We start from the raw sequence: 12,831 nt of genomic DNA on the forward strand, positions 1-12,831 counted from the left end.
CTCTCATACTTCAAACATATTGTCATTAGGGACCAGTCACTGGAGAAGGATAACGTTTGGTAAGGTGGAGGGTCAGAGAAAAAGAGGAAGATCCCCAGTGAGATGGGTTGGCAAAGTGGCATCATCAATGGGCTCAAGCGTGGCAACAATTGTGAGGTTGGCCCAGGATTGGTCAGTGGTTCATTCTATTGTGAAGAAGGTCACTATGAGTCGGTACTGACTCAATGGCACCTAACAATCTAACGAAATGTTTGTTGTTGGTTTGGACTCCTAGCGACCCTGTCGTAGGGTCATTTTCTCTCAGCCTGAGAAATACTTTTCAAAATGTTCTTTAGTACATGTCTGTTGTTAAGTGCCACCAAATCAGTTCTGACTCAGAGACCCTGTACAAGGTTTCCAAGGAGTGGTTGATGAGTTTGAACCACTGACCTTTTGTTTTAATCCAACCTTGAGGTCAAGTGCTAATCCTCCAATGCCACACCAGGACATGTGGAATTAGAACATGTCTGCTAGTAATGAAGTCTCAGCATTTGCTTGTCTAGAATGATTTATCCTGTCTTTGTGTGTGTGTGTGGAAAATTTCAAGTGTGTGTAAATAGAGAAAAATCATATACACCCCCTTATACCCATCAGTAAGCCGCAGCAGTAAACTGTCACCTAAGCTGAGTATTCCAGGTTAGAGTCAGCACTGGACTGCTAACCACAAGGTCGACAGTTCAAACCCACCAGCTGCTTCTTGGAAACAGTAGACAGGGTCACTGAGTCAGAACCAACTAGACAACAGTGAATAGCATTCTTGGTTGACAATGGTTTTCTTTCCACACTTTGATGATGTCCCTTTGTTTTTCACTTTTTACTAACTCTGCTGAAAAACCAGTAGTCAGTGTCATTGTGTACACCGTGTGAGTGAGGTACAGTGGTAGTGTTCTGTCTACACCGTGTGAGTGAGGCATACTGGTAGTGTTCTGTCTATACCGTGTGAGTCAAGCATAGTGGTAGTGTCCTGTCTACACCGGGTGAGTGAGCCATACCAGTAGTGTTCTGTCTACACCATGTGAGGCATAGTGGTAGTGTTCTGTCTGCACTGTGTGAGTGAGCCATATGGTAGTGTTCTGTCTACACTGTGTGAGGCTTAGTGGTAGTATTCTGTCTGCACTGTGTGAGTGAGCCATATGGTAGTGTTCTGTCTACATCGTGTGAGGCATCATGGTAGTGTTCTGTTTACACCATGTGACTGAGCCGTACAGTAGTGTTCCTTCTGCACTGTGTGAGTGAGCGATACCAGAAGTGTTCTGTCTACACTGTGTGAGTCAGGCATAGTGTTAGTGGTCTGTCCAACCCTCTGTGAGGGTGGGGATCCCAAGGCTCACAGGAGGCAGTAGCAGCCACCACTGACTGTTGACACAGAAAGAAACTGGCCCCAGAGTGTCAGATCGTTGGATCTTTCGAAAGAAATTGAAAGTTCAAACATGTATGTGAAATAAACAAATTTTAAATGTTGGCTCAATTAAGGTAATTCCAGTGCAAGTCCAACAGAATACATCTGTTGGCCAAAGTTGGCCTTGGCATGGATAATTTATGACCTCCGTACTCATGAAAACAGAAAGCATCAGCTTAATGCTCCATTCCCTAGCCTCACTCTGCTAACATGCAGGGAAAGCTAACGTATGCTCACTACACTGAAGTGTGCTGGTCTTACTGTACTGTCTAGTGGGGAGAAAGATGAGGCGGTCAGCTTCCATAGTTACAACCTAGGAAACCCTATAGGGCAGTTCCTCTCTGTCCTGTAGGGTCGCTATGAGTTGATAACAGGTTTGTTTTGGGGGTACTATGTAAGCCCCACCTTCACACACACACACACACACACACACACACACACACACACACACACATATATATATATGTTTTGTGAATTGAGTGATAAGTTGACATGGGAGAACATCTGTTTTACACTCATCATTTCATTACAATGATTACAGTCTCTGTGCATCATTATTCAACAGTATTTGCTTCTATTCCTTGTGTTTTTGGTTTTGTTGTTTGGGGGGAGTTGTACACAGAAACACTCAGGAATATATAATCATTTAAACCAATGGGCACATTCTGCAAGCCTGCCCCCTGGCTGCCAGCACAGTCTTTCCATGAGTCTAGAGTTCTCAGCTGCTTCCTCTCTCCATGTCCTCATCTCTGCCTCCATCGCTAGTGTCGCTGCTTCTCTGGATAGGGTCCGGACTGCATTCTGCTCATGCTCTTTTCCCTTGATGGTCCTCGAGTCTTCTGTTCCTGGACTGTAAGATTAACTATTAACCCCCTTTTTGTTACAAAACTTCTACTTTTACAGTTGTGACGGTCACAATTAGTCATGATAAGAATTAATTTATTGAATCATAAGAATCTTATCTCTTTTCACCAGACCCATCTAGACAAGATGAAAACTATTCACTGGGGACTCTACCTTCCTACACACACTCTGAAACTAAGCTCCCTCTTGAAAACTTGTAAGCCAATCACTTCTTGCCTTTGTAACTCCCCATTTTAGGTAACCAATGTCTAAGTTACCTGTCCCTATCAACCCTGTATACAGAGGGGTAGGATTGATACTTCATGTGAAGACATCTCTCTCAATTGGTATTTTGAGCTACTACATCCATAGCGTAGTGATTACAAGTCAGGCTGCTAACCTCAGGGTCAACAGTTCGAAACTACCAGCAGTTCCGCAGGAGAAAGATGAGGCGTTCTGCTCCCGTAAAGATTTACAGCCTCAGAAACCCTATGCAGGGTCACTATGAGTCAGAACCGACTCCATGGTACTTAACAACACCATACGTAAGTATAGGTCAAGCTCATCAAATTGTAGCCATTTACACTTATTTCCTTAGTCAAAAAATTTTTTTCTTTAGCTTCCTCTGGTTGGTGGTTAAGTGCCGTAGAGTCGGTTCTGACTCATAGCGACCCTGTACAGGGTTTCTAAGGCTGTAAATCTTTATGGGAGCAGAAAGCTTCATCTTTCTCCCATGGAACAGCTGGTAGTTTCGAACTGCTAACCTTGCAGTTCACAGCCCAATTCGTAACCACTACGCTACCAGAGCTCCTTATCTTCCTCTAGTTGATACCTAATCATCAAGCCATCGAGGCTAGGTCGAATGAGTACTATCTACAAGTTTGGACGTTCTGGTGCGTCTCCCCTCACTTCATATCAGCTGGACGCTTCACTCTCAGCACTAGCCCTCCGTGGCCATGTCCTTGTCCGTGGGCCCAGGAATCCCCAGTAGACACACAGACTTTGATATTAGTGGTCCAGATGTTTCTGATTCATTCCCGGTCACCTGAATTGCATGTGTGTATTAAGGAAAAATAGTACGTGTACATATCTTGTTCACACGGAGGATTGAGAGTTGGGGTCTGGGCAATATTCAGCTAAGGCTCAGCATCGTCTACTCATCACTGAAAAGGGAAAGCAACATTTGTATCAGAATGATGGGGACTAAGAGTGGATGCCCCCGTGGGGGTCACCCCATTCATCGAGGTCCCCGGGGGCTGACAGAGGGTCATCTTCCCACCCAGAAGTATCTGCGTGTCCACATGTAGTCAGTCACAGGGAGTCTGAGGACCTGGGGCAGCATCCTGGACCTACTTGCTAGCTGGGTTGGCCACTTTTCTCTGGCTTCATTTTCTGCACTTTTGGCAAGATGGCAATACTGATGCAGACTGGGATAAGATGGAAGAGTCTGCGAGCACTTGTTAACTGCCATGGAGTAATGGGATTTAGGGTGAGCCCATGCATCACAGAAGGAAATGCAAACTGAAGCTGTTCAGTGCGGAGCACCTGAGCTTGCTGGTTTCCTGAGATTCTCCTGCCTCCTGATCTGTTGTGTGGCTGGGTCCTCACCCCTGTCCCCGGGTCCTTCAGCCAGTACTCTTGTGCTGTTTCAAGCAGGTCAATTGTCCTGGGAGGCTGCCCCTCACTCCCTCAGGCCTCATTGTCCTCAGAACCTTTATAGACAGGTGGTTGAGTTTCCCAAGACGCTAAGCATCACAGGGGTCTGTGTGGACCCAACTGTGCAAGAGGCTGGGGTCTTGGTTTCCTCTTCAATCCCTTAGACACCTTCAGGGAAGTGAGTGAGTAGGAGGCACCCCACCACAGCCTCTCTGACCCCCTTCCAGGCTTTCCCTGTGGCAGGCTGCCAGGCTGCCCCCTCCCCTCCACTCCTCCAGCCCTGAACTCCCTGATGGCTATTTCCTGCTCTCCAGCCCTGGGGACATCATTACCCCTTAGAAGGTAATGACTACTCACTCGTGAGCCCATGGACACTGTCCCTGCCTCCCGAAAATGGCCAGATTTTCAATTAGACAAATCTCTGTGAATGATCTGAGAAATTGCCACTCAAGAGCTAGTGTCTACCCACCATCCCTTGGTACGGGCAGATGAGGGGCACCATTAGTGTCCACTGGGCACGCCTGGCACTGTTGTCGGATCTCTGCCCCTCCCTCCTTGCTGTTCCTTCTGACTGGTTAATGCTCCTCCAGTCACCTGGCAATCAGGTTTCCAGAAGGTATCTCCACCTGTACTGGAGGTGGAGCTAGAAGTGGGGAACTGATCTCTTTCAATGACAAATGAGAGCTTGTCATTTTCTCTTACCCCCAGAACTTAAGAACCCACTTCAGAGTAAGGCTTTTTGGGCATCCCGCTAAGCACTCCATGGGGTTCCTGTCGCCTGGCCCTCTTACGCCACCTAGAGGTAGTATGTGCATTACAGCTTTTCTGGAGGGCAAATGGGTGATGCAGTCTTTAAAGTCTTGGAATCGAAATCAGCTTGACAACACTTAACAACAGTGTTAGTATGCCTAATTTCGGCAAAGAAATCCCACTTTTAGCCTTTCAGTTTAGGAGACGAGAATGAGTTCAGACATTTAGCTGCAAAGATTCCATTGAATCTGCTCACATCACTGGCCTCACCAGATATGAAAATGAAAACAAAGTCATCAAACTCCTACATTTTGTTTTACTTTGTTTTCTTCTAAGGATGCACAACATGATAAGAAAATCCGTTTCTCCTCTGGACTTATGTTTCTAAAAAGAAACAATGAAGCCCATAGTTAAGTAGCTAGTTTTCAGACTAGATTGTACATCAGAATCGTCCGGGGTACTTACTACATCACCAAATGCTGGGCCATGTCCAAGAATTTCAGATACAGGTCTGGGGAAGAACCAGAGATGTTGTAATAGTTCTAATAATTCACAGGTGATGATGGTCCTGCTGTTGACCCTGGGATCAGAGGACTCGGACTTGGCTGAGGGGGAGGCAGGAGCCCTCCCGGAGTTTCTGTGTGGTCTGGAAGAAAGCATTGCTGATTCTGAGCTCCAAACTCCCAGGGAGTAAAAAGACCTTTTAAGAAGTGGACCATGTGCTTCAATATCATGTGTAAGCCAGCAGAGGGCAGCAGAGATCAGTGAATGAAGCTCAGATGCTGCTATGTTGATGTTGAACTCATAGAGTTCACCTGTTTGGCAACTTAGCACTCCATAACTATTAGCCAAAGGAACAAGAAATTTCCCAATCCCTTCAAGCTCTTCTCCATACTTAAAAAACAAAACAAACCCACTACCGCTGAATTTTTCCAAGGCTGTGTGGCACAGTAGGACAAGCACTGTACCTCAAGGTCTGTCTGAACCGCACAGTTGGTGGTTCAAACTCACCAGCCGCTCCTGGAAAACCCGACACAGTGTCGCTATGAGTTGGAACCGATTTGAAGGCATTTAAAAACAACCTATCTATGGAAACAGGGTGCCCCCATCATTCTTCAGAACGGCTGGTGGATTTGAACTGAGGATCTTTGGGTTAGCAGCCCAACACCTAACCCAGTGTGCCACCAGTCAAGTCTCCTCCTCTGTGACTAGGAGGATGTCTTACTGAGGAGACGAAGTTTATTTCTTAGAGCCCAATACTTAGAAATCATCTTTCTGGCCCCTGGAGCAGGAAGGAGCAGCCCCTGGCTCCATGTTGGTGGCAGGTCCAGTACAACACAGGCCATTTTGGTCCATCCTACTCTTAACTGCGCAAGCGCCTGGAAGAAACGCGCACCCAGACGTACTTCGGGGCTGGCCACCTCCGGAGATGCTGGGTGAGTGGGTGCCTCATAGGTCCTTTGACCTTAGAGCTGTGCAGCTGTGAAAGAGGTTTCCCTACAAATATGTGACCCAACGACCCCAGACGGCAGATGCTCCCATGATGCACCGCTGCAGCTAATCTGTAAATGTAAAGCCCCTCCCCTTTTCTAAATGTGGGTCAGAACCACCAAGGGCAGGGGAAATGCACCTTCCCAGGCCCAACCTCCAGGGACCACCTCACCACCCCTCCCAGTCATCGAGTCAAGGTGTAACCCTGGTATCGCCCCACGGGTTTCTGAGGTTGGCCTTCCCCAGCCTCACTGGGAGAATGACTGGAATGGATGGAAGAAAAGCGGACTCAGTAAATGCTGGGAATTATCTGTGTGGGAACACACAGCCCTGGTGACACAATGACTAAGCGCTCGGCTGTGAATCAAAAGGCCGATGTTTCAAACACACCAGCGGCTGCTCTGGAGAAAGATGGACACTGTGTTCCCGAAAGAATTCCTGCGGGGTGCTTCTCCCCTGTGCTCTAAGCTTGCTAGGACTCCCAATAACTAGAAGGCAGTCGGAATGGGTTTTAGTGCTAGACAGCCCCTACTGTCGCTTATGTGGAATACTTGGTTCTGGAACCTTCCCTCAGGGGTCCAGGCTTCCTAATACTGGGGTACCCAATGCACGCTGGAGGCTCCCAAGCATATTTCTACACCCCACTGGGGTGGTTGTGTACACGGATACAAGGCATCTCATGATAAAATAGACAGCGTATAGCTCTGTCTCAACACAAGGCCTTCAGCCCTGGACTTCTGATAGGTGGGTAGAGGGTATGTTGGGGCAGACTGAGAATGCAGCTTTGGGGCCCCACCTGAATCCTTGCATTCTAAGGCCCCTTGAGGACTCTGGCTTACCCAGACCACCCACCCCCTCTTTAGGTCTCCACTCAAATTTAACCCCCTCAGGGCGCCCTTCTTGGCCTTTACTGAAGTCACCTTGTGTATGCATTGTTGTTGTTAGGTACCGCCCTCCGGTTTATTTTGACTCACAGAGACTCCATGTGACAGTGTAGAAAACCCCATCCCCCACCCCCCACCCCTAGGGTTTTCTAAGCTGTAATCTTTACAGGGGAGTCTTGGTGTGGAACTGTAGAATAAGAGCTGGCCTGCTAACCACGAGGCTGGCCATTCAAACCCACCAGCCTCTCCTCGGAAACCCTGTGTGGGGTGGCTATGAATCAGAACTGAACACCAGCAATCTTTGCCGGAGCATATTGCCAGTCCTTTCTGCTGCGGTGCTGATGGGTGGCAGTGGAGCGCTTCACAGTTGCACTACCAGGGCGCCTGTGTCCACACAGCCTGGGCATTTCACCCATTCCCTACAGCAGCTGGCACATAACAGGCTCCATCAGTGCTTGTTGAAGGGGGAAGGAGCTCATTACCCACAGGGGTTTCCCTACCGCTGCTCCCTGTAGCAGTAGCGGACCACCGGGCTGTAAGAAAGGGGTCTGTTTGAGATGAGGGGAGGCGCCGATCCGGAGAAGCTCCCCATGACGGCATGGAGAAAAGAAGGGAGCCCCAGAGCCCCCACAGATGGGGCGACCACCTTCCTGAGCTTCCTGAGGCTGAGTCTGTACAGGTCGAAGGAAGAGGCCCGGTGGCTGGGGCTTGCAGGAAGCCTCCCTTCAGAACACGCTTGTATGTACTTGTTCTTCTGACACGCCCTGAATTGTTTCTTGGCTGCCTTGTTAGGAGATTAAGCTTTCTTTAAAAAAGATTAAAAAAAAAAAAAAATTGCCTGCAAAGGCTCGAGTAGCACTGACCCCCAAGGAGGGCGGCAGCAATGACTGACGGGCACTACATTTGTTTCATTAATCTTCTTGTCAACAGACTTGTTCTTTGCTGATGCCAGCCCTGACATCACCCAGCAAGCTCGCCACCCTGGTTCATACCCAACCTTCAAGACTGCCTCTGACCAGCTCGACGCTCATCAGTCACCCCCAGAACCCCACCTCTTTGGGGCTGCAGCTGAACTAGAGAAGGTGCCTACCCTCTAGTTTAGATGGGCCCCAAGGAAGCACAGCTTGAATTACAGGTGGCAGGAGTCCCTTGGTGGCACACATAGGGTTTTCCATAGCTGTGGCCTTTCTGAAGAAAACCGCCAGGCCTTTCATCTGAGGTTCAAACACAGCCAGAACTGGCTCAGAAGAAAAGCCTGGTGGCCTCCTTCCAAAATAATCACTGTGGGATATGCACTGGACCACAAGGTCGGAGGTTCAAACTCACCAGTCACTTCTGGAAACCCTATACAGGGTCTCTATTAGTTGGAACCGACTTGGAGGCACTTAACAATAACATGGGACACCGTATGTGTAGTTCTACTCTAAAACACACGGGGTCACCGTCAGCTCCCAGAATCAGATTTAACTCAACACAAGCTGGTTTTAAAAAAAAAAACCATGGAAAATTCTGGGTATCTTCAACCTGCTAAGAGCCTAGCTCTTTAACATGATTCACACATGGACCTTGTGCGGGTTCAGGGACCCATGCATCCCTAAAGAAGCAGAGGTTCCTGGGATCCTGGCCGGCTGCTAGGCGGGAGGGAGGCTTTGGGCTCAGAGCTCAAAGCTGATCAAGGAGCCCCCGCCACGCAAGGCTCCACAGAGATGTTCGTGGCTGCAGCCACCCCGGCTCCCGCGCTCTGCGCTGGAGACCAGTGTTCCCAGAGAGGTAGCAAGGTCCTTTCGCAGGGAGCGGGGCCATTGGCCCATCCACCCTGGTCGCTGGTTCCCGAGTGGTCGGAGATGTTGATGCCGGTGCACTCTCATCCCCGGCCACGCGATGGCGCTATGCGCACGCACTCAGACCTCCTGGCTGCAGGCTCCAGGTTTGGCAGTTTAGTCCCTCTGTGGGCTGAACTCTCCATTAGAGGACCCAGGAGCCTAGGTCAGCTATCCATTAGGTATCCTCTGGCGGGAGGGGTGGGAACCCGAGCAGATAGGGTCCAACGTGCCGGGTTCATGCTGGAGTGGATCCTTAGGATCTTAGTGCACACATCCCATGTCTTCACAGTCATTGTGAGTGTTCTGAGTGCTAATTCATCCCTGCCTTTCTCTCTTTTGCAAAATGGGGATGTAACCCCACCAGTGACTAGGATTGAATGAGATGGAGCTGGAAGGGCTGAGAGTCGGGGGGTAGGGAGGAGACTTCCACCATCACCATTATGTGCCATGTACTATGGACACATGTCACCCCCCTCAACAAAAAGGTCCCCTTGAGTGGAAATCTTGACCACACCATGTGTTAGAGTTGTGCTATGCTCCACAGCGTTTTCTTCGATGGGTCGGTGGTTCAAACCCACCAGTGGCTTCTTGGAAACCCTATACAGGGTCACTATGAGTTGGAACCGACGTGAGGGCACTTAACAACAACAACACATCTTTACATAAACAGTTTGCCAGGCCTTTCTTACATGGCACCACTGGGTGAGTGTGAACCCACCTGTAGCTTAGCAGTACGTATGGACCACTCATGGACCTCACATAACAAATAGCTAATGCACCTAACCCTAAGTGGCCTGAAGCGTGCTATGTGTGGGCAGTCAGCAGACTCCAAGCCAAGCTATACTGTCGTGCCCAGGCCTTCCTTCTGGAGAGGATTGAGGCAGCATCATAGAATGGGAACCGGCACCCCAGTCTTTAAAAAATGGAGAGGCCTGGTTTCTGGTCAGAAAGAAGGTCTTAACTGAAGCTGTCCGGGCACTCAGGAATGTGTGGGGGCCCCGCTTGGTGCCTGGCTCTGTGTCGTGTCTTAGGGGTGTCTCTGTCCCTGTGTGTGCTGTCACTAGGGTGAGCAGCCTGGAACCTGGGGCCAATAATTAAATACACATTGAAAATGAGCATTCCCGCGGTTCCCAGCTCAGGAGGAGTTCATTAGGCACATTGGGGACAATTAGTGTTTGCCAGAGTGTAAAAGAACCAGCATTACTGTGTGAAGTGTTATCAGTTTAATGAACTGCTTACGATGTGTAAAAAGGCAGGCAGGCGCAGACACTGAATCTGGGCACGGGTTTTGTTTGTAGACTTCAGACTGGGTGCTTGGTGTTTTGAAAATGCCAGTGAAGGCTGTCAGAGTCAGCATTCCTAATGCGGAGGAAGAACATTCTTATGTGATATATCCCTGATGTTGTTGTTAAGTGCCATCGAGTCAGTTCCAACCCATAGCAACCCAGCATAAGGTTTCCATGGAGCAGCTGGTGAGTTTGAACCACAGACCTTATGGTTCAAACTGACCTTGCAGTCCAGCGCATTAGCCTGCAGTGCCACACCAGGACTCCAGCTATCTCAGAACATATCTAACACACATACATTCACACATCGTTGTTGTTAACTGCCATCAAGTCAGTTCCAACTCAAAGCGACCCTGTGTAGGGTGTCTGAGGAGTGGCTGGTGAGTTCAAACCACCGACCTTGTGGTTCAAAGCGACCATGCGGCCCAGTGCTTATCCTGCAGTACCACACCAGGACAAACACAAACACTCAACCTTTTTTTTTTAAAGTAAAAGAGGCAGGAATCGGCTGCTCTTTTCTTTCATGATTTATTCCATTTCTGCTGGGGAAAGAGTGAAGAGTTTTAAAATCAGAAGAACCATTGGCCCAAATTTCCCAGAAGTTGTTCTAGGAAAGTTGTCATTTCTACCCATTTCATCCAGGCCGAAAAACAGACAGGCGTCAGTAATATTTACTGTGTTTCCATCAGAAACATTTCCAACCTACCACTTGAAGCAATGAAGCTGGAGTTAGGATGAGTGGAAACGTTACGAAACTGCTTATTTTCTTCCAAAATTTATATTTTTCTTCCTTATTTCCTGTTAAATCAGTGCCACTCATTAGCAACCAGATTTTTGCATTCTGTACTCAGCAGAATTTTCTCTTCCTGACTGTATTCCAAATTAAACTTGTAAGTTTCCAGGAAAAGTCGAACAAGATGTTTCAGTCCATCAGAAGTCAAACTAATGAGAGGAAGGGAAAAAAGAAATACACAACTTTCTTCATCTCTTGTACAAACCATGGCTTTTTATCTATCACATGCTGTCCACAAAGTCAGGAGGTTCCGGAAAACACAAAGATGACTGAACTGATCACCTATAAAAAGTTCTGACAAACTTTGATTTTAGGGATGGCAAAGCAGGGTTTGTTTGAAGGCTTCTGGGAGGGATCTTGGATGGATTGGAGCTGTGAGGGTGTTCTGTCTGGCAGTCTAATTTACAGATGGTGTGTAAAATTATACCCAGGATAATTGAGTGATATGGTCAGATGTAGAACCCATTCCCTAGGTGCTGCATTCTTTAATGAGCAGCTACTACTCTGACTCTTTGTCAGGGTATAGTGAAGACACAACTAAGTCCATGGGTTTGTTTTCTGGGATAACCTTCCTGAGAATAGGGTGATTCCCCTAAATAATCTCCTATCTGGGTGGTCTGATACAGACTCTAGCTCTTCCTTCACTCGATTGCTCTGCTTCTCCATTCCAAAGCTGAAGCCAGGATGTGCAGGGAAATGAAATGAGCCGTTTTCCAGAGGAAAGCCTTCAATCTGACTGTTACCATGGGAGACAGAGCTGGCTTCTCCGGCCAACCAGGGCTAGATGTATACAGACTAGATCTGCAGTAGCTGAAATGCTCCTTTCAGGAAAATGCTGGTAGCTTGGCCCAGTCCCGAATATTTTTAGAATGAAATAAATGAAAAGTATCATATTGTTGGGGATGGGGGGAACGAGAAAGCGCCAAAAGGTATTCTAAAATTTCAGTAGCCAAATCCAATCATCAACAGATGGATAGATATAACGGAATGTCTCAAATACGGACCCTAATGAAGATAATATAGATAAACAATTAGTTCGCTGCTAAGATCCTCCAGGAAAGGCGATTAGCCAACAAATGAATGCCAGGACAAACCATGTGGAAAAAATTAGAGCTAATCTTAGCTCTTCTCTTCCCAGATACAAAAATAAATTCCATATGCATTTAAGAGTCACACAAAATAACATAGAAATAGGTAACATAAAGATTTCAAGAGAAGAATTTTATAAGCATGAAAGCTTAGAAATAAATTTAAAAATAAAAAGATCATTAGTTTGGAGTGCAAACATGTTAAAATTATAAGGATATCAGTAATGCTGTGAAGATGTAGGTGCTAAAAATCACAAAGAATTCATCTTCTTTTTATGGGAAGGCTACTGCAAATATAAAGAGAAGGGTGTCGACATTACAATATAAAAATAGACAAAGAACTCAGGCAAATAATAAAAGTGTGAATATTAAATAATCAAATAAATAAAAGAGTCAAATCTATCAATCGAAATTATGTTGTTGTTGTTATACGCCATCAAGTCAGTTCCGACTCATTGTGACCCATGCACAACAGAACAACACACTACCCGGTTCGTCTCCATCCTCATAATTCTTATGTTTCAGCCCATTGTTGCTGTCACTGTGCCAGCCTAGCTCATTGGGGATCTTCCTCTGTATTGCTGACCTTCCACTTTACCAAGCACGATGTCTTCCTCCAGGGACTGGTCCCTCCTGGTAATATGTCTAAAGTATGAGAGACAAATCTCACCATCCTCGCTTCTAAGGAGCTCTCTGGCTGCACTTTTCCCAACACAGATTGGTTTGCTTTTTTGGCAGTCTATGGTACTTTCAACTTTCTCCTCCAACACCATAACTCA

This window comes from Chrysochloris asiatica, unplaced genomic scaffold (genome assembly GCF_000296735.1).
Source record: "Chrysochloris asiatica unplaced genomic scaffold, ChrAsi1.0 scaffold00003, whole genome shotgun sequence".
NCBI lineage: Eukaryota > Metazoa > Chordata > Mammalia > Afrosoricida > Chrysochloridae > Chrysochloris > Chrysochloris asiatica.